The following is a 23,907-nucleotide window of genomic DNA, read 5'->3' on the forward strand; positions in this document are numbered from 1 at the left end:
TGTACGCTATCCATACATGTTATCCGGGGATACGGTACCCTTTCTAACCTTTGTGCAATCACGTGCAATCCATACTGGGCCTGACACCGTCTGAGCCTGCCTCCTGAGACATATATTTTGAATGTGTACGCTATCCATACATGTTATCCAGGGATACGGTATCCTTTCTAACCTTTGTGCAATCACGTGCAATCCATACTGGGCCTGACACCGTCTGAGCCTGCCTCCTGATGTATAGACATATATTTTGAATGTGTACGCTATCCATACATGTTATCTGGGGATACGGTACCCTTTCTAACCTTTGTGCAATCACGTGCAATCCATACTGGGCCTAACACCGTCTGAGCCTGCGTCCTGAGACATATATTTTGAATGTGTATGCTATCCATACATGTTATCCAGGGATACGGTACCCTTTCTAACCTTTGTGCAATCACGTGCAATCCATACTGTGCCTGACACCGTCTGAGCCTGCCTCCTGATGTATAGACATATATTTTGAATGTGTACGCTATCCATACATGTTATCTGGGGATACGGTACCCTTTCTAACCTTTGTGCAATCACGTGCAATCCATACTGGGCCTAACACCGTCTGAGCCTGCGTCCTGAGACATATATTTTGAATGTGTATGCTATCCATACATGTTATCCAGGGATACGGTACCCTTTCTAATCTTTGTGCAATCACGTGCAATCCATACTGTGCCTGACACCGTCTGAGCCTGCCTCCTGATGTATAGACATATATTTTGAATGTGTACGCTATCCATACATGTTATCTGGGGATACGGTACCCTTTCTAACCTTTGTGCAATCACGACTAATCCATACTGGGCCTGACACTGTCTGAGCCTGCCTCCTACTGTATAGACATATATTTTGAATGTGTACGCTATCCATACATGTTATCCGGGAATACGGTACCCTTTCTAACCTTTGTGCAATCACGTGCAATCCATACTGGGCCTAACACGTCTGAGCCTGCCTCCTGATGTATAGACATATATATTGAATGTGTACGCTATCCATACATGTTATCCGGGGATACGGTACCCTTTCTAACCTTTGTGCAATCACGTGCAATCCATACTGGGCCTGACACCGTCTGAGCCTGCTTCCTGATGTATAGACATATATTTTGAATGTGTACGCTATCCATACATGTTATCTGGGGATACGGTACCCTTTCTAACCTTTGTGCAATCACGTGCAATCCATGCTGGGCCTAACACCGTCTGAGCCTGCCTCCTCAGACATATATTTTGAATGTGTACGCTATCCATACATGTTATCTGTGGATACGGTACCCTTTCTAACCTTTGTGCAATCACGTGCAATCCATACTGGGCCTAACACCGTCTGAGCCTGCATCCTGAGACATATATTTTGAATGTGTACGCTATCCATAAATGTTATCCAGGGATACGGTACCCTTTCTAACCTTTGTGCAATCACGTGCAATCCATACTGGGCCTAACACCATCTGAGCCTGCCTCCTGAGACATATATTTTGAATGTGTACGCTATCCATACATGTTATCCAGGGATACGGTACCCTTTCTAACCTTTGTGCAATCACGTGCAATCCATACTGGGCCTAACACCGTCTGAGCCTGCCTCCTGAGACATATATTTTGAATGTGTACGCTATCCATACATGTTATCCAGGGATACGGTACCCTTTCTAACCTTTGTGCAATCACGTGCAATCCATACTGTGCCTGACACCGTCTGAGCCTGCCTCCTGATGTATAGACATATATTTTGAATGTGTACGCTATCCATACATGTTATCTGGGGATACGGTACCCTTTCTAACCTTTGTGCAATCACGACTAATCCATACTGGGCCTGAAACCGTCTGAGCCTGCCTCCTGATGTATAGACATATATTTTGAATGTGTACGCTATCCATACATGTTATCCGGGAATACGGTACCCTTTCTAACCTTTGTGCAATCACGTGCAATCCATACTGGGCCTAACACGTCTGAGCCTGCCTCCTGATGTATAGACATATATATTGAATGTGTACGCTATCCATACATGTTATCCGGGGATACGGTACCCTTTCTAACCTTTGTGCAATCACGTGCAATCCATACTGGGCCTGACACCGTCTGAGCCTGCCTCCTGATGTATAGACATATATTTTGAATGTGTACGCTATCCATACATGTTATCTGGGGATACGGTACCCTTTCTAACCTTTGTGCAATCACGTGCAATCCATACTGGGCCTAACACCGTCTGAGCCTGCCTCCTGAGACATATATTTTGAATGTGTACGCTATCCATACATGTTATCCAGGCATACGGTACCCTTTCTAACCTTTGTGCAATCACGTGCAATCCATACTGGGCCTGACACCGTCTGAGCCTGCCTCCTGATGTATAGACATATATTTTGAATGTGTACGCTATCCATACATGTTATCTGTGGATACGGTACCCTTTCTAACCTTTGTGCAATCACGTGCAATCCATACTGGGCCTAACACCGTCTGAGCCTGCCTCCTGAGACATATATTTTGAATGTGTACGCTATCCATACATGTTATCCAGGGATACGGTACCCTTTCTAACCTTTGTGCAATCACGTGCAATCCATACTGGGCCTAACACCGTCTGAGCCTGCCTCCTGAGACATATATTTTGAATGTGTACGCTATCCATACATGTTATCCAGGGATACGGTACCCTTTCTAACCTTTGTGCAATCACGTGCAATCCATACTGTGCCTGACACCGTCTGAGCCTGCCTCCTGATGAATAGACATATATTTTGAATGTGTACGCTATCCATACATGTTATCTGGGGATACGGTACCCTTTCTAACCTTTGTGCAATCATGTGCAATCCATACTGGGCCTAACACCGTCTGAGCCTGCCTCCTGAGACATATATTTTGAATGTGTACGCTATCCATACATGTTATCCAGGGATACGGTACCCTTTCTAACCTTTGTGCAATCACGTGCAATCCATACTGGGCCTAACACCGTCTGAGCCTGCCTCCTGAGACATATATTTTGAATGTGTACGCTATCCATACATGTTATCTGGGGATGCGGTACCCTTTCTAACCTTTGTGCAATAACGTGCAATCCATACTGTGCCTGACACCGTCTGAGCCTGCCTCCTGATATATAGACATATATTTTGAATGTGTACGCTATCCATACGTTATCCAGGGATACGGTACCCTTTCTAACCTTTGTGCAATCACGTGCAATCCATAATGGGCCTAACACCGTCTGAGCCTGCCTCCTGATGTATAGACATATATTTTGAATGTGTACGCTATCCATACATGTTATCTGGGGATACGGTACCCTTTCTAACCTTTGTGCAATCACGTGCAATCCATACTGGGCCTGACACCGTCTGAGCCTGCCTCCTGAGACATATATTTTGAATGTGTACGCTATCCATACATGTTATCCAGGGATACGGTACCCTTTCTAACCTTTGTGCAATCACGTGCAATCCATACTGGGCCTAACACCATCTGAGCCTGCCTCCTGAGACATATATTTTGAATGTGTACGCTATCCATACATGTTATCCAGGGATACGGTACCCTTTCTAACCTTTGTGCAATCGCGTGCAATCCATACTGGGCCTGACACCGTCTGAGCCTGCCTCCTGATGTATAGACATATATTTTGAATGTGTACGCTATCCATACATGTTATCTGGGGATACGGTACCCTTTCTAACCTTTGTGCAATCGCGTGCAATCCATACTGGGCCTAACACCGTCTGAGCCTGCCTCCTGAGACATATATTTTGAATGTGTACGCTATCCATACATGTTATCCGGGGATACGGTACCCTTTCTAACCTTTATGCAATCATGTGCAATCCATACTGGGCCTGACACCATCTGAGCCTGCCTCCTGATGTAAAGACATATATTTTGAATGTGTACGCTATCCATACATGTTATCCAGGGATACGGTACCCTTTCTCACCTTTGTGCAATCACGTGCAATCCATACTGGGCTTAACACCGTCTGAGCCTGCCTCCTGAGACATATATTTTGAATGTGTACGCTATCCATACATGTTATCCAGGGATACGGTACCCTTTCTAACCTTTGTGCAATCACGTGCAATCCATACTGGGCCTAACACCGTCTGAGCCTGCCTCCTGATGTATAGACATATATTTTGAATGTGTACGCTATCCATACATGTTATCTGGGGATACGGTACCCTTTCTAACCTTTGTGCAATCACGTGCAATCCATACTGGGCCTAACACCGTCTGAGCCTGCCTCCTGAGACATATATTTTGAATGTGTACGCTATCCATACATGTTATCCGGGGATACGGTACCCTTTCTAACCTTTGTGCAATCACGTGCAATCCATACTGGGCCTAACACCGTCTGAGCCTGCCTCCTGAGACATATATTTTGAATGTGTACGCTATCCATACATGTTATCCAGGGATACGGTACCCTTTCTAACCTTTGTGCAATCACGTGCAATCCATACTGTGCCTGACACCGTCTGAGCCTGCCTCCTGATGTATAGACATATATTTTGAATGTGTACGCTATCCATACATGTTATCCGGGGATACGGTACCCTTTCTAACCTTTGTGCAATCACGTGCAATCCATACTGGGCCTAACACCGTCTGAGCCTGCCTCCTGATGTATAGACATATATTTTGAATGTGTACGCTATCCATACATGTTATCTGGGGATACGGTACCCTTTCTAACCTTTGTGCAATCACGTGCAATCCATACTGGGCCTAACACCGTCTGAGCCTGCCTCCTGAGACATATATTTTGAATGTGTACGCTATCCATACATGTTATCCAGGGATACGGTACCCTTTCTAACCTTTGTGCAATCACGTGCAATCCATACTGGGCCTAACACCGTCTGAGCCTGCCTCCTGATGTATAGACATATATTTTGAATGTGTACGCTATCCATACATGTTATCTGGGGATACGGTACCCTTTCTCACCTTTGTGCAATCACGTGTAATCCATACTGGGCGTGAGAACGGCTGGCGAGCTGTTAAGCAATCTACAGCACCTGTGGTTTGCACACGTAAGTTTTTCATTTTTTCAGGAATGACGGTTAGGCCTAATTCCAGAACTGCGGTTGACCTGCACTTACTGGGAAATCATTGTTCGCGGGTAATAATTGTAATCAGTGATCCCCATCACTAACGTTGTTCAGCGGGTTATCTGCACCTGTAAGCGACAAACGCTGGCCTTTTCAGTGTAGCGCACATGCAGCCACGGACATGTAAGGGCATGACACACCAGTTATTGGCCAATCTCATGTGCCAGAGCCTCACGTGTCCCTATAGTAAGCCGGACTCGGACCGCGGGGCATGACGGAGTCTCGTTCGTTAACGGAATTAAGCTTGCAATGTGTGCATCTGTTCTGTAGCTGGCATGGTTGAGGTTTCCCAGGTGGAGTCGAATTTAACCGTAGGCTCCACTCCTGGTGGTGCCCTTCTGGACATTCCTTTAAGGTTCAGCTTTGCAACCATACTGCCCACGTAAAACAAACACTTTGCCTTCATGAACGCTGTTTGGAGGGTCATGACTCGTGGGAATAACGCCGCCCAATCAGTTAACCTGCTAGAGAGATCCTTCGTTGCTCCCAAGCATGACATCACACTCCCTAGGAAGAAGGTAATGCCACTGTGGCGACCGTACTCCTGGGGCGACACAAGTGCACTGATGCCCAGCCACTGCTCGATGAATCTGCTGGTACATTGACTCAGACCACTACATTCCCCTCGCACGCTACCCGGCCTGAATCTGACCCTGATGAAACTCAGGTTACCCTTCCCATATACAGTTCCATCTTACACGAAGACAAAGAGGAAGCTGCAGATGAAAGTGCAGGTTCGGCCCACCCGCCATCAGACACACCACCGTACTATCAGGGGCCCCCCCGCTTGCCCAGGATCACAGCACTTGCAAAGTTGAAATACTGTACAGTGAGATGGAAGATGGGGACGACGAGGAGTCTAGACTAGTACAGGGATTCCCTAACGAGGAGACTTATTTGATTGTTTTCAATGTTGGGACAGCAATTTTTGGGGAGCACTATACTCTGGAGAATGATAGATGGGGCCCACCATACACTGGAACATTCCAAAGGTGGACATCAGACACTGGAGCAGCATTTACAGGGCCCATTATACACTAGAGCATTAGAAATGGGGCCCATTATGTTTGGAGCATTATTTGGGCCCATAAGACAGTGGAGCTTCATCCATGGGGACCAACATATACTGTAGCATTATGTGGAGCTCATCATATACTGTTTCAAACATTATATGGGACCAATGATTCTGTATGGAGAAATAAATGGGCCTCGTCATGAGATGTAAAAAGTGAGGTATTTTTCATTGTACTATACCGCTATTTCTCTGCCGTATCGGAGCATGATGAGTTGTGGTATGTGTTAAAGGGGCGCTCTTTCGCCCAGGGCACATGAAAACCTGCAGCCAGCCCTCCCCCCCACAACTTTAGCCAAATAACCCCGATTTTTCAGTGCGTAACTTGTATTATGAAGTTAATTAAGGTTGACAAGCTTAAGTAAGAAGAATTGATGCTTTTGGCATTCAAATGGGCACTGTAGGTGTGTTTCCTGTCCTCCTCTCACTGCCGACTTTTATTCCCCATTGACTTACATTGGGTTTCGTGTTTCGGGACGACCCCGACTTTTCCCTATAATCGGACGATCTTGCTCGACCCGACTTTTGGAAAAGTCGGGTTTCATGAAACGAAACTCGACCCTAAAAACCCAAAAGTCGCTCAACTCTAATTGCCAGTAAAAACCCTGTTGAAAAAATAGAACCAGGAAGTTTTCGTTCACTGAGTGTGTGTGTATCTGAAGAACAATTTTACTTTCCTTTTGCAAGCTGACAGACAAGATGCTAAGATCCTAAGCTATAAGACATACCAGTTGTAAGCTGTGTTTTCTTTGTTCCTGAATAAATATATATTCACTGTTGAACGACTAGACAGTACAGAGATTAATTCACTGCCAATAGGATGTGTTCCCAGAGACTCAGGGACCCTGAAAACCAGAGAACAGCCCAGAGGGAAATGAACAACAGTGTACTAAGAAGAAGCAAAGATAGCCACCAGCAGCAAATCTGTGAAGTTCACAGTGCCAAATCTCTGACTAACGTAAACTACCAATCCTGGAAATTCAAGGTAAAGATGAGAGAAGGTATGTGGATATACACACAGGAGTCTAGAGCTGACCCAATATTAGAAGCCTGGGTAGAGAAGAATCAGAAATCCCAAAGCATTATCTCCCTCAGTATACCTATAATATGATAATGTTGTGCATCTATGTAATTGTGAAATTGCAAAACAAAATGTGGGAACAGCTGCAGAAAGTGCATGAAAAGATGAATCTCACCAATAAGCTCTATTTAATGAGAAAGCTGTATCAGTCTAAGCAACATAAGGGCCAAGATATGCAGGATTACTTATGAAACACTCTATAAATTGTGGAGCACCTGTGGGGCATTGCAGAAAATCTAAAAGATTTCCATGTTGCTGCACTACTCTTAAGCGAGTTACCAAAAAACTATGCCACAATTGTAACTGCATTAGTTGAATGCCAAGATTGTGAGCTTAAATTTGAGTATGTCAGAGGAAAAGCTTTTCGATAAATATAAGCGAAAGACAGAAAGTGTAAGTGGGGTATCCAAAGCAGAATCCACTTTTAAAACCCAAGATCTACCCCTCAAAAATTTGAAAGATACACATGAGTGTTTTATCTGCAAGAAATCAGAACACCTAAAGGCTGACTGTAGTCTGGAAAGCTAGAATAATAATAATAATAATACATTTTATTTCTAGAGCGCCGACATATTCCGCAGCACTTTACATTTCAGAGGGGACTTGTACAGACAATAGACATTACAGCATAACAATAATCACATAGATCATAATAGATACCAAGAGGAACAAGGGCCCTGCTCGCAAGCTTACAATCTATGAGGAAAAAAAAGGGAGACACGAAAGGTGGGTGGTAACAGTTGCCCTGATTGTATGGACCAGCTATAATGTTAAGTGTGTAACAATACAGACACAGAGGGCTAATGGATGTATAAAGCATGTGGGAACATGATGCGGGGAACCTGGTTATGGTGAAAACTTTTGGCTGTGCCACACAGGGATAAATTAGGTTAATGTGTTGAGGCGGTAGGCCAGTCTGAATAAATGAGTTTTCAGGGCACGCTTAAAATTGCGGGGTTTGGGGACTAATCGTATTGACCTGGGAAGTGCATTCCAAAGAATTGGCGCAGCACGTGTTTAGTCTTGGAGACGGGAGTGGGAGGTTCTGATTATTGTGGATGCTAACCTCAGGTCATCAGCAGAATGGAGGGTGCGGGTAGGATGGTATACTGAAACAAGGGAGGAGATGTGGGGTGGTGCTGAGCCATGGAGAGCTTTGTGGGTGAGGGTAATAAGTTTGTACTGGATTCTGGAGTGGATGGGTAGCTAGTGTAATGACTGGCACAAGGTAGAGGCATTGGTGTAATGATTGGTGAGGAATATGATCCTGGCAGCAGCATTCAAGACAGATTGGAGGGGGAAAGTTTGGTAAGAGGGAGACCGATTAGAAGAGAGTTACAATAGTCGAGACGAGAATGAATAAAAGAAACAGTAAGAGTTTTTGCGGAGTCAAAAGTAAGAAAAGGTCGAACTCTAGAAATGTTTTTGAGGTGCAGATAACAAGAGCGAGCCAGTGATTGTATGTGGGGGACAAAGGAAAGCTCGGAATCAAGTATGACCCCAAGACAATGGGCATGTTGCTGGGGAGTAATTGTGGAACCACACACGGAAATGGCAATGTCGGGTATAGGTACATTAGTAGCGGGAGGAAACACAAGGAGTTCAGTCTTGACAGGTTCAGTTTCATATATAGTGAGGACATGATGTTAGACACAGCATTTAGACATTTGCTGGTGTTTTCTAGAAAGGCAGGTGTGTTGTCAGGAGAAGAAGCATATAATTGGGTGTCATCAGCATAGAGATGGTACTGGAAACCAAATCTACTGATTGTTTGACCAATAGGGGCAGTGTACAAAGAGAAGAGGAGGGGGCCTAGGACTGATCCTTGAGGAACCCCAACAGTAAGGGGTAGTTGAGAGGAGGAGGAGCCAGCAAAAGATACAGTAAAGGAGCGGTCAGAGAGATAGGAGGAGAACCAGGAGAGAACGGCCTCCTTGAGGCCAATGGAATGGAGCATAGTGAGGAGGAGCTGATGATCCACAGTGTCGAATGCTGCAGAGAGATCCAAGAGAATTAGCATGGAGAAATGACCATTTGATTTAGCTGTTAGTAGATCATTAGAGACTTTAGTGAGGGCAGTTTCAGTAGAGTGTAAAGAGCGGAAACCGGATTGGAGAGGGTCGAGAAGAGAGTTATCAAAGAAATAGCGGATAAGACGGGAGTGGACCAGGCGTTCCAGGAGTTTAGAGATGAAGGGAAGATTAGAGACTGGTCTATAGTTAGCGGCACAGTTTTGGTCGAGGGATGGTTTTTTAAGTAGTGGATGTATGATGGCATGCTTAAATGAGGAGGGAAAGATACCAGAAGAGAGAGAGAGGTTAAATATTTTAGTTAGGTGAAGGTGAGGGGTGACAGCAGGGGTAAGGGACTGGAGGAGATGTGACGGAAATGGGTCACTGGTGCAAGTGGTTGGGCAAGAAGATGCAAGGAGCCTGCTTACTTCCTCTGTGACTGATTCAAAATCAGAGAGTGAGCTAGATGCAGTGAGGGAGGGAGGACAGTGCATGGTATAAGGTGATTGGGAGATAATTTCCTGTCAGACTGTCAGATCAGGTCAATTTTTTCTTTGAAGTAATTGGCCAGATCGTCAGCTCGAAGCTCCGTGGTTGGGGCCTGTACTCTTGGGTTGAGTAGAGAATGAAAAGTGTCAAAGAGACGTTTAGGGTTATTGGACAGTGAGGTGATAAGGGTGTTGAAATAGGTTTGTTTTGAGAGGTGAAGGGCAGTGTTATATGTTCGAAGCATAAACTTATAATGGATGAAATCTTCGGGTAGGTTGGATTTTCTCCACAGACGTTCGACGCACCTGGAGCACCGCTGCAGGAAACGTGTTTGCAGGGTGTGCCAGGGTTGTCGCCGTCTGTGTTGTGGTGTTCTATGTATAGGAGATGCAAATTCATCCAGGGCACTTTGAAGTGTTTAATTGTAATGCTACAATGCAGAATCAGGACATGAGAGGGAGGAGACAGGGGCCAATGAAGACTGCAAATTCTTTATAAGTTTCTGGGTGTTAATGGCCTGTATGTTTCTATGAATATGGACAGTGGAGGTGACCTGAGCAGCCTGGCAGTTCTTGATAGAGAATGAAAGAAGGTTGTGGTCAGAGAGCGGGAGAGGGGAGTTTGCAAAATCATCCACTGCACAAAGCCGAGAGTGTTATGACTGAGTCACCGTAGTAGGCAAAAACAGAAATGCTAGCCAAGTCCAGAAAACCAGAGAAGTTGGCAGCTATCGGATTGCAGACCCCTGAACCTATCAACACAACTAGCAGTAGCCGTGGGGGGTTCCTACGATGCCCTAGACCCCTCGATCACAGCCGGAGAATTAAATAGGCCTAAAGAAAGAAAGGGGAAATCTAAACTGCCCCAGAGCAGACCCCAAAGCAATAGGCAGCCCCCAACATATAATGACGGTGAAGCAAGATGAAAATACTAACACAGACAGAAAGATAGACTGAGCAAAGAGGGGCCCAAGCTAACTTGATAGAAAAGGACAGGAAGGCTGCTGTCTGCAATCCGTGAAAAACCCTATGAAAATAAGAGCCAACAAACTGACAGTGAAAAAGGCCCTGAAGACGCTAGGCTTCAAAAAGCTATGTCAGCACTCAGGAATATACTGAAGACAGAGCTACAGGCAAAAGGAGATTCAGCTCACCCCAGCAGGGGATGGCAGAATACTGAAAAGCAAGGAAAACAAAAAACAAAACAAAAAGGCTAACAGCCAAAATAGAAAACTTAGCTTTAGGGAGCAGGAATCAGACTGGTGTCCTAGAAGTCCACAGAGAAATCACCCGCAGGGCAGAAGGGCGTCGGCAGCCTTATATCCAGTCTGTGACTCCACTCAGCCAGTCATCCTCATTAGACTCAGGTGCCTGATAATCAGGCTTACTACCTTCCTTCACCAGAATAGGGAGTTCACCAGACCCCAGTGACGAAGGGGAAAATGAACTCACAACAGTACCTCCCCCTTGAGGAGGGGTCACCGAACCCTCAACCACGCCACCAGGGCGATCAGGGTGAGCCCGATGAAATGCACGCACCAATCTTTTGGCATGAATATCAGAGGCAGAGACCCAGGAATTATCCTCCTGACCATAACCCTTCCACTTAACCAAATACTGGAGTCTCCGTCTAGCCAGACGGGAATCCAGTATTTTCTCTACCTCATATTCCATGTTACCTTCAACCAATACAGGGTCTGGAGGTGCCACTCCAGGAACAACTGGTTCAACAAACCTCTTCAACAAGGACTTATGGAACACATTATGGATTTTAAATGTGACAGGAAGAGCCAAACGAAAAGAGACCGGATTAATAATCTCCAAAATCTTGTAAGGTCCAATAAATCTAGGCTTAAACTTAGGAGAAGCCACCTTCATAGCAATATTTTTTGATGATAACTAGGGATGGGTGAATCTACTCGTTAGGACTCGTTACTCTGCGAGTAGTAGGGGACTCGCAGGAGTCGGTACTCTGCGAGTTTCCAAGCGATTACTCGCACAGTAATGAGTCCAATGCAAATGAATTGCAATCCTAGTTTTTGCAGAGTTTCTTAGCGATTTTGTGTCAGCAGCTGGACACAAAATCGCTAAGAAACTAGGATTGCTTGTATTAAACTGTGAAAAAACTAGCTAGGAGTTCTCTCTCTCTCTCTCTCCAGCACAGGAATCGCTCCTCCCCTCCAGCACAGGAATCGCTGCAAAACTCGCATCCCCATTCTCCTCCTCCCCAGCACAGGAATCGCTGCAAAACAGAGAGAGAGAACTCCTAGCTAGTTTTTTAACAGTTTAATACAAGCAATCCTAGTTTCTTAGCGATTTTGCGTCCAGCTGCTGACACAAAATCGCTAAGAAACTCTGCAAAAAAAAACTCTGCATCCCCATTCTCCTCCTCCCCAGCACAGGAATCGCTGCAAAACTCACATCCCCATTCATTAACATTGGACTCGCTAGACTTGCAACGAATAGCGAGTTTCCAAGTCGGACTCGTTACAGCCTAGCGATTCCGAATATTTCAGGATTCGCCCATCCCTAATGATAACCACACCATATCACCAATCTTAAACTGGGGACCAATGGTCCTATGTCGATTGGAAAACCGCTGGGCCTTTTCCTGGGAGAGAGATAACTTATCCACCACTTGGTCCCAGATCTGGTGCATTCTCTCCACCACAGTGTCAACACCTGGGCAGGAAGAAGGCTCCACCTGCCCTGAAGAAAATCGAGGATGAAACCCAAAGGTACAAAAAAAGGTGACATCAAAGTGGCAGAACTAGCTCTATTATTTAAAGCAAATTCGGCCAAGGGCAAAAATGAAACCCAATCATCCTGATCAGCGGAAATAAAACATCTCAAATACGGCTCCAAGGTCTGGTTTGTTCTCTCTGTCTGCCCATTGGTCTGAGGGTGAAAAGCAGAGGAGAAGGACAACTGAATTCCCAGCTTGGAACAGAAAGTCCTCCAAAATCTAGACACAAACTGAACTCCTCTGTCAGATACAATGTTCTCAGGAATCCTGTGTAAGCGAACCACCTGTTGCAAAAACAGGGGCACCAACTCAGAGGAAGATGGCAACTTAGGGAGTGGTACAAGATGAACCATCTTAGAGAACCTATCACAAATCACCAAAATAACAGTCATTCTTTAAGAGACCGGCATATCAGAGATGAAATCCATTGAAATATGGGTCCATGGCCTCCTGGGGACCGGCAAAGGCATCAACAACCCACTAGAGCGAGAACAAGATTTAGACCGGGAGCAAGTCCCACAGGACTGCACAAAATTCCTGACATCATGAGACAAGGTGGGCCACCAAAAAGAGCGACTCACCTGATCTCTAGTACCAAAAATACCTGGATGATCAGCCAATGCAGAGCAATGAACTTCAGACATCACTCTCTTCTTCCACTGGTCAGGAACATACAACTTTCCACTGGGACAACGCTCAGGTTTGTCCTCCTGGAACTCTTGCAGAGCAAGTCTCAAATCGGGCGAGATGGCAGAAAGAACTACCCTTTCGCCTAAGATGGTAGCAGGCTTGGTCACCACAGGAGAATCAGCAAAGAAACTCCTAGAGAGGGCGTCTTCCTTGACATTGTTAGTTCCTGGAAGAAAAGAGACCACAAAATCAAAACGTGTAAAAAACAAGGCCCACCTAGCCTGTCTAGGGTTCAAGCGTTTAGCCGACTCTAGGTAAATCAAATTCTTGTGGTCAGTGAGGACCACAACTTGATGTTTAGCTCCCTCCAACCAATGTCTCCACTCCTCAAATGCCCATTTCATGGCCAACAGTTCCCGATTCCCCACATCATAGTTATGTTCAGATGGAGAGAACTTTCAGGAAAAGAAAGCACAGGGATTCATTTTAGATGTTACAGGATCCTTTTGGGACAAAACAGCTCCTGCACCAATCTCAGAAGCATCCACCTCTACCTGGAACGGAGTGAGACATCAGGTTGCCGCAAAACCGGGGCAGAGGTAAATCTTCGCTTCAGCTCCTGAAAGGAAGCAACAGCCTCAGGAGACCAATTCAACACATCAGCACCCTTCTTAGTCAGATCAGTCAATGGCTTGGCAATACTAGAAAATTTTGCTATAAATTTCCGATAAAAATTAGCAAAACCCAAAAACTTCTGGAGGGCCTTCCAAGAAGTGGGCTGAGCCCAATCATAAATGGCCTGTACCTTGGCCGGGTCCATTTCAATAGTTGACGGAGACAAAATAAATCCCAAAAATGAAATCCTCTGTACTCCAAAAAGGCATTTCGATCCTTTGACATACAGGGAATTCTCCCTCAAGATCCGGAACACAGTCCGAATATGTTCCACATGAGAATCCCAATCCTTGGAGAAGATCAAAATATCATCCAGGTAAATAATCAAAAATTTATCGACAAAGTCTCGGAAAATATCGTTCATGAAGCACTGGAAGACAGAAGCGGCATTAGTGAGCCCAAAAGGCATCACCAGGTACTCAAAATGTCCCTCCGGAGTATTAAACGCCGTCTTCCATTCATCCCCCTGCTTAATGCGGATAAGATTATACGCCCCCTGAGGTCAAGCTTGGTAAACCAGCAAGCACCTCTAACTCTAGAGAATAGATCCGAAATCAGGGGTAACGGATACTGATATTTAATAGTAATTTTATTGAGGGCACGATAATCAATACAAGGCCTTAAAGAACCATCCTTTTTGGCAACAAAAAAAAAAAAATCGGCACCTAAGGGTGAAGAGGATGGTCTAATATGACCCTTCTCCAACGCCTCCTTAATATAGGACCGCATAGCCTCGTGCTCGCGTACAGATAAATTGAAGAGCCGACCTTTGGGAAATTTACACCCCGGGCTTAGTTAAATTGCACAGTCATAACTCCTATGAGGAGGCAAGGACGCAGACTCATTCTCACTAAATACATCATAAAAGTCCGCCAAATAGTCAGGAACATCATGCGACTGAGGAGAGGTGGAAAAAACTGGAGCCTCACTAAAGGCACACCGACAACCCCAACTCACCACAAACACAAATTTCCAATCCAAAACTGGATTATGAATTTGCAACCAGGGAAACCCCAGAACAATGGCATCATGCAGACCATGCAATACCAAAAATCTGCAATTTTCTTGATGGTCTGGGGCGACCCTCATGACCACCTGGGTCCAAAACTTAGCTTTAGAGAGCAGGAATCAGACTGGTGTCCTAGAAGTCCACAGAGAAATCACCCGCAGGGCAGAAGGGCGTCGGCAGCCTTATATCCAGTCTGTGACTCCACTCAGCCAGTCATCCTCATTAGACTCAGGTGCCTGATAATCAGGCTTACTACTTTCCTTCACCAGAATAGGGAGTTCACCAGACCCCAGTGACGAAGGGGAAAATGAACTCACAACACGAGAGAAGACCAAGTCGAGGGAGTTTCCATCTTCATGTGTTGGAGAATTAGTAAGCTGCAAAAGGCCAAACGAGGAAGTTAGAGATAAAAGGTGAGTAGCAGATGGGGAGAGGGGAAGAGCAATGGGGATGTTAAAATCGCCCATGATGAGGGTAGGGATGTCACAGGAGAGAAAATGTGGAAGCCAAGTAGCAAAATGATCCAGGAACTGATGGGAGGGGCCGGGAGGACAATATACCACCGCCACTCGCATGGAGAAGGGGGTGTAGAGTCTGACGGCATGGACCTCAACTAGAATGAATTTGCTGAAAAAGCAAAATAATCATCAAAGGGTTAAAAGTGCAATTATTGAAGAATATGACACTTCAAGTGCTGAAGCTGTGTTTTTTGATAATGCACAAATCAAAGCATGCACGGTGAACAGACTGTGGGGAAAACTAATCATATGACTGATGACAGAAGCTTCTTCTCTAACCTTGACCAAAATAAGTCAGAGAAAGTGATCTTGACTAATGGTCAGGAGAGATTTGCTTGTGTCTTAGGCCTGTTTCACACTTCAGTTTTTGTCCATCAGTCAAGATACGCCGTTTTGCAAAAAAAACGGATAGGCCATTTTTCTTGGCGGATCCGTTTTTTTTCCCATTGAGTTGCATTACCGGCGGATCTTGACGGATGGCCATCCATTGGATCCGCCAAAATTTTGACGCCCGCCGACATGCCCGAACGGAGCATGTAACGTTTTTTCGGGCGGCAGGATCCGCACTTCACACTGCGCATGCCCGAAAGACTTTACTCAGCCTGAAAATTAACCCTAAAGTCTGTTCTGGTGGCTGGAAAAAATCTCTCTCTCTCCCTCCCCGGGCTGCGGTTCCTTTAAAATTCTTTATTCATCGGATCCGTCAGAAAAACGGTAGGGTGGCATCCGTTCACATCAGTTTAGCAACGGATCCGCTTTCCGCCATTTTGGCAGATTTTAACTGACACAAAAAACTGAAGTGTGAAACAGGCCTTAGTGTGTGTATAACACAATATATTAGACTCATATCCATCTCAACTAACAGTCCTTCTGAGGACTAATCAGCTGCACATATATCAGTGCTAGGCAGGCAGTCAGTGTATGTGACAGACTGAAGTGCATATAGCAAGATTGTCCATTCCAGTTCTGTCTGCTGCTGCTGCTTTGACAGATATTTATAGACATAGCCCAGGTATCAGGGGCCTGGAATAATTTTTTTGGGATCTTAATCCTGATTATGTGCTTAAAAAGCAATCCAAAGAACGCCGTATTTCTGCTCCATTTGCTTGTTGGCACTGCAGAATACAGTCAGATCACTTCCATATTACAGCGCTAAAATTCCATCTATTTAAGACTGCCACTTCTGGCCACCATTTATATTTTGTTGCAGTGTGTTAGTGAAGTTATTGACAGCAGTTTGCTTGTAAAAATAGTTACCTACAGGCCAGCTATTTCAAACTGTGGTTTGTCCGTCACATGGATCACAGAAAAATACTGCGCTCAAAATTCTACCATTTCTGGCCTCCATTTAAATTTTGTTGCAGTGTGTTAAGGAATTTATTGACACCAGTTTGCTAGTAAAAATAGTTACCTATAGGTCAGCTATTTAAAACTGTGGTTTTCCATCACATGGATCACATATAAGTTTGCTCCAAATTCAGCCATTTGTAGTGAACGTGGAAAATATTGTCCTCCATTTAACCCCTTCATGACCAAGCCAATTTTGACCTTAATGACCAGGCCATTTTTTGCAATTCTGACCAGTGTCTCTTTATAAGGTAATAACTCTGGAATGCTTCAACGGATCCTAGCGATTCTGAGAACGTTTTTTTCGTGACATATTGGGTTTCATGTTAGTGGTAAATTTAGGTTGATAATTTTTGCGTTTATTTGTGAAAAAATGGAAATTTGGCAAAAATTTAGAAAATTTTGCAATTTTCAAATTTTGAATTTTTATTCTGTTAAACCAGAGAGTTATGTGACACAAAATAGTTAAAAAATAACATTTCCCACATGTCTACTTTACATCAGCACAATTTTGGAAACAAATTTTTTTTTTGATAGGCAGTTATAAGGGTTAAAAGTTGACCAGTGATTTCTCATTTTTACATCACAATTTACAAAACCATTTGTTTTAGGGACCATCTCAAATTTGAAGTCACTTTGAGGGGTCTATATGGCAGAAAATACCCTAAAGTGACACCATTCTAAAAACTGCACCCCTCAAGCTACATTCAAAAATATTATTAACTGATGTGCCTAAACAGTAGAAACCCCCCCACAGGTGACCCCATTTTGGAAACTAGACCCCCCAAGGAACTTATCTAGATGTGTAGTGAGCACTTTGAACCCCCAAGTGCTTCACAGAAGTTTATAAGCGCAGAACCGTGAAAATAAAAAAATCTTTTTTTTTTACTCAAAAATTATTTTTTAGCCCGCTATTTTTTATTTTTACAAGGGTAACAGGAGAAATTGGACCCCAAAAGTTGTTGTCCAATTTGTTCTGAGTACACTGAAACCACATATGTGGGGGGGGGAACGACTGTTTGGGCGCACAGCAGGGCTCAGAAGGAATGGAGCGCCATTTGACTGTTTGAATGGAAAATTAGCTCCAATCGTTAGCAGACATCATGTCGTGTTTGGAGAGCTCCTGTGTGCCTAAACTTTAGAGCTCCCCACAAATGACCCCATTTTGGAAACTAGACCCCATAAGGAACTTATCTAGATGCATAGTGAGTACTTTGAACCCCCAGGTGCTTCACAGAAGTTTATGATTTTTTAGCCCGCAATTTTTATTATCACAAGAGTAACAGGAGAAATTAGACACCAAGAGTTGTTGTACAGTTTGTCCTGAGTACGCTGGTACCCCATATGAGGGGGGGAACCATTGTTTGGGCACACGTCGGGGCTCGGAAGGGAAGTAGTGATGTTTTGAAATGCCGACTAGATGGAATGGTCTGCGCGCATCATGTTACGTTTACAATTTTTTATTTTCGCAAGGGTATCGGGATAAATTGGACTGCAAAAGTTGTTGTCCAGTTTGTCCTGAGTATGCTGGTACCCCATTTGTGGGGGGGAACCACTGTTGGACACATGTCGGGGCTCGGAAGGGAAGCAGTGATGTTTTGAAATGCTGACTTTAATGGAATGGTCTGCGGGCGTCATGTTATGTTTGCAGAGCCCCAGATGTGCCTACACAGTAGAAAACCCCCCACAAGTGACTCCATTTTGGAAACTAGACCCCCCAAGGAACTCATCTTGATGTGTGGTGAGCACTTTGAATCCCCAAGTGCTTCACAGAAGTTTATATCGCAGAGCCGTGAAAATAAAAAATCATTACTCAAAAATATTTAGCCCCCAATTTTTTATTTTCCCAAGGGTAATAGTCGAAATTAGACCTACAAAGTTATTGTGCAATTTTTCCTGAGTACGCTGATACCCCATATGTGGGGGTAAACCACTGTTTGGGCACACGTCGGGGCTCGGAAGGGAGGGAGCACTGTTTGACTTTTGAACGCAAAATTGTCTGGAATCAATGGTGGCGCCATGTTGCATTTGGAGACCCCCTGGTGTGCATAAATAGTGGAAACCCCTCAATTCTAACTCAATCCTAAGCCAAACACACCCCTAACCTTAACCACAACCCTAACCCCAGCACACCCCTAACCCTAATCCCAATCCTAACACTAATCACAAGCCTAACCACAAGCCTAATCCTAATCCCAACCCCAACCAACCCCTAACCCTAATCTTAACCCTAATTCCAAAGCTAATTCCAACCCTAACCCTAATTCTAGCCCTAACACTAACCATAATTACAACCATAACCCTAACTCCAACCCTAACCCTAATTCCAACCCTAACCCTAATTCTAACACTAACCCTAATGGAAAAATAAAAATATTTTCTTTATTTTATTATTTGTCCCTACCTATGGGGGTGATAAAGGGGGAGTTTATTAACTTTTTTTACTTTGGGTTTATCACAGTGATCAAAATGTACCTGAAGTGAATGAATGAATCTGCGCATGCACCCTCCATTTTGGAAGATGATGGTGCCCATGGAGGAAGACAGATGGACACCGGGACTCAGGAGGTACCGGGGGGAATCGGAAGACGGGGGCGGGATCGGAAGGCAGGGGGAAAAAATACTGACACAGATTGCCGCCGTCAGTTGGTGACGGGGGCAAATTGCCCCCGTCAGTTGGTGGGGGGTTCTGATCGGTGTGTCCAGCCATGGCCGACGCTATTGCAGCATCGGCTATGGCTGGATTGTATGAGCGATCATAGCCACGGGGGCAAAGCCACCCCCCCGGGGTGAAGTATAGGTCCCCCTGTACCTGCGGGTCAGGTGACCTTTCATTGACCCCGGTCACCCGACCAGCAGGAGGGCGATCAAGTCATGACACAGCATACGCGTCATTGATCGGATTGGCACCGACTTTCATGACGCATATGCTGTGTCAATGGTCGGGAAGGAGTTAAAATGGGCAAGGCGCATGGCAAGGGACGGGGAACTGGACATGATGGTGATGTGCATGCAGAGGCCCAGGCCATGGGCAAGCTGAAATTGTGCCACAACAAACACCCACATCTTCTTGCCCGACCTTCTTGTCCCAATTACTAGGGGACCACAGTACACCACTATTGAACCCAGAGCAGTGTCAAAAGGTTGTTGGTTGAGTAGCAGATAATGCTTCCAGTCACTTTGCCACCACCACCCTGTCTTCCACACAGTCAAGTCTCAGTAGCCATGAGTCTGGATTACAAATTCCTCACCCTGATCCTCCTTTCTCCCACCATGCTGAGTGCCCGGAGACAACTGATCCCACACTTGGACACTGCGAAGAGCTGTTCACTTTTCCATTTACAGATTCGGGCCAGTCCACTTGAAGCAGAGCAAGAGGAGATCGCATGTAGTGATGCCCAAATATTTGAGCAGCCACGGTCACATGAAGATGATGGTGGGAAAGTGTCACAAGAGGTGGATGATGATGAGACACAATTGCCAGAAAGTTAGGAGGAAGACCAGGTTGCGGAAGTGGAAGACAAGGTGGTGTATCATATAGTAACTGACCCAACCTGGAAGGAGGATATGCAGAGTGAGGACAGCAGCATATAGGGGGAGGGAGGCGTAGAACTCCAACAGGCAGGAAGAAGCAGTGTGATGGCTGCAGACAGAAGGCGGGCAACCATTCCCCATGACACCAACACGATGGAAGTTGCCAGTCCAACTGTTAGGTCTTCCCGAGTCTGCCTGTTTTTTAAAGACTCTGCCGGTAAACCCAAAAAGGCCATTTGCACCACCTGCCAGGCTAGTATCAGCAGGGGTAGCAAAACTACCGCCTGACCACCACCAGCATGATCAGGCACATGGCAGCAAAGCAGCCAACGTTGTGGGCCGAAACCCAAGGTACAGGAACAGAGTCTGCCGGCGACACCACTGCTTCTTCCGCTGTTGTGGGTGCAAGCCAATCCTCTGTCCATAGTGCATGCGAAGATGCCTCCTGCCCTGCACCTGTCATTGCACACACTCAACTAGCACCATCACCAAGCATGTCCATGTCCCAGTGCAGAGTTCAGTTGTCCAGACACCAGTCCTTGAAATGAAAGCGCAACTACGTAGCCAACACCCCACAGGCCACCCCACTAAATTCCCTCATTTTGTGACTGCTTGCGCTCGAAATGTTACCTTTTAGGCTGGTGGCGACAGAAGCTTTTCGCAACCTGATGTTGGCGGCCTTCCCTCGGTTTTCGATCCCCAGCCACCACTATTTCTCCCGATGTGCCGTCCCCGCATTACACAAGCACATGTCCCACAACATTAGCCATGCCCTCAACAATGCTGTTACTGGGAAAGTCCACCTAACCACGGACATGTGGACAAGTGGTTGTGGACAGGTGTGGTACATCTCACTGACAGCACACTTGGTTAACATAGTGGAAGCGGGACCCAGTCGGACCTTGGGATGGAACACATCCTCTTGACACTGAGAATTGCGGGCCCTTCATCAATATGGGTTGCCCCCACAGTCTGCAGCTCCTGCACCTCATCCTCCTCCTCCTCTTCAGCCTCTGTCTCCAAAGTGACCACATCAGTCACATGTTGGCTCTAAGGTGAGACAAGCTCACACGTACCATGCCTGGCCCATGTGCTTAACCTTGTGGTTCAGCGGTTTCTCAAAACCTACCCGGAGCTACCAGATCTGCTTGTCAAAGTATGCCGCCTGTGTGCCCATTTTAGAAAGTCAGCTACAGCTTCCGCTATCCTTGCCGTGCTTCAGCAGCATTTGCAACTTTCCGGATCACCGACTGTTGTGTGATGTCCCCACGCGTTGGAGCTCTACACTGCAGATGTTGGAAAGTATTTGTTAGCAGAAGAGGGCAGTTGTTGACTACCAGCATCAATAAGGACATAGGTATTCAGTTCAGACTCCACACATAAGACCTCAGGAGTGGACATGGATGTTAGACATATGTACCACCCTCCAAAACTTTGAGGACTCCACCAAGATGGTGAGCAGCGATGATACCACAATTAGCATCACCATCCCGCTTCTCTGTGCTCTGAAATGCTCTCTACTCACAAAGAGAATTCATTGCAGGCAGAGCACGATCAGATAGAGCAAGGAACCATACAAGGTGATTACACACAGCTCAGCCTCATCTCATCCGAATGTGGATTGGGTGATAATGAGGAAGGAGGAGGAAGAACAGGAGCTAGTTTCATGTGCTGTAGACAGTGCTACCTGCACAACTGTCATATGGTTTGTTCAGTGTGGAAGGCCTGAGGACAGGGAGGAGGAGGAGAGTATGGTCAGTCTTCCTCTTGGTGAGAACACGGAAGTCTTGCCTGTTAGCAGTCTGGCATGCATTGCTGAGTTCATGTTACGCTGCCTTTCCCATGACCCTTGCATTCTCCAAATTTTGGGTGACAGTCATTACTGGATGGTGACACTTCTAGACTCACATTACAAGGAGAATTTTCTCTCTCTTATTCCAGAGGCGGCAGGTCTGCTTAAGTGGGGCAGTATCAGAAGGCCCTTGTTGCGAAATTATTAAAAAAATTCCCAGCTGAAAAAGCTGGTGGCAGAGGTCACAGTTCGTTGGGTAACCATGGAGTACAGGCGAGAGTGACACAACTCCAATCCAGCAGAGGCAGGGGAACACTGGCAAACTTCTGGGAGAGTTTTCTCAGACCCTCCCATCGCACAGGCCTTGAATCGTGGGGTACTCTCACAAGGAGTGCAAGGATGGGAAGATGCTGAGGGAGTACCTTGCTGACCGTACCAACATCCTCCGTGATTCCTCTGTGCTTTATAATTTTTGGGTATCTAAGCTGGATACATGGCATGAACTGGCTCTCTATGCCTTAGAGGTCCTGACCTGCCCTGCTGCTAGCATTTTGTCAGAGTGGGCTTTTAGTATCGCTGGTGGAATTATAACAAATAAGCACATCTGCCTGTCAACTAAAAACGATAGGCTGACTCTTATAAAAATGAACAAGGGCTGGATTGGGCTAGACTTCTCAACACCACCGAATGATAGCAGCGTAACATAAACTCAAATCCAGTGTCTTTTTTTGGGAGGTCTATTCCCATGCACCTCTTCACACCCACACATGGGTATACACTTCCTGATTTTAGCAATTTGCTGTTGTCCTCCTCCCTCTCCTCATCCTCATCCTCCACCACCATATCACCAGAGTGACTGTAGTCCGTGCTGCAACATCCACATAATTTTTTTAAAGGATGTTTATGATGCCAGTAAAAAATAGTTACTGTAACAATCATGCTGGCATCATTGCATAGCCTCCCATTCCCCACTCACCAACTTACTCACTGCTCCAGGCGATGCTGTGATTTCTGTCTCCTGCCAGCTCCATACTCTGTCTCATGTCTGCTCTTTGCATCTTTTCTGGCTGTGTGTATAGGGAGGCGGCGCCTGAACTCTCTGGCTCTCATGGAGTCAGGGTGCACCTGTCTAATCTGTCCCTGGCCAATTACCAAGAGCCCTATAGTATTTAGGGCTGCTCCACCCACTGAACCTGGCCTGTGCAATGTGTTCACTCAGTTATTTTCTTGCTGCTGAGTAAGCCAGGCCCTGTCCTATGTCTTGCCTTCTCTGGAGACTTTTCTCCTAGCTTTGCTTGGTACTGTCTGTCTGACTTCCAGGAGGCAGAATATCCTGGTCTTTGTGTCTTTGTCCTAGCTTTGCCTTGTGCCTGTCTTGCCGCCCCCAGGAGGCAGTATTTCTGGTCCCTGTGCTGTAGCTCCTGGCCTTACTTTGTATCTGTTTGTACTCTGTTCCTTGTGTCCTTGGCCCTGTATCTTGTATCATACAGTGACCCTGTCTGAGCTGTGTCCTACCTTTGTCTGTCTCTTTGTCTGTGGCTTCTTTCCTTGCTGTGTCTTTCCTTGTGTCCTCCCTGTCTGTGCTCTGTACCCTTGCAAGCTCTGCCTGCTCTGTACCCTTATGGCTCTACCTGCTCTGTACCCTTGCGGCTCTGCCTGCTCTGTACTCTTGTGGCTCGGCCTGCTCTGTACCCTTGCGCCTTTGCCTGCTCTGTACCCTTGCAGCTCTGCCTGTACTCTGCACCCTTGCGGCCTTCCTCCTGTGTGAACAGGTCCAAACTTGTCCCATCATACGCCACTCCTTCCTATCAGTACCTGTACCTGCACTTCCTGTGTGAA

The sequence above is a fragment of the Dendrobates tinctorius genome, unplaced genomic scaffold, assembly GCF_039654945.1.
Source record: "Dendrobates tinctorius isolate UK_male_01 unplaced genomic scaffold, ASM3965494v1 ptg000036l, whole genome shotgun sequence".
NCBI classification, from domain to species: Eukaryota; Metazoa; Chordata; class Amphibia; order Anura; family Dendrobatidae; genus Dendrobates; species Dendrobates tinctorius.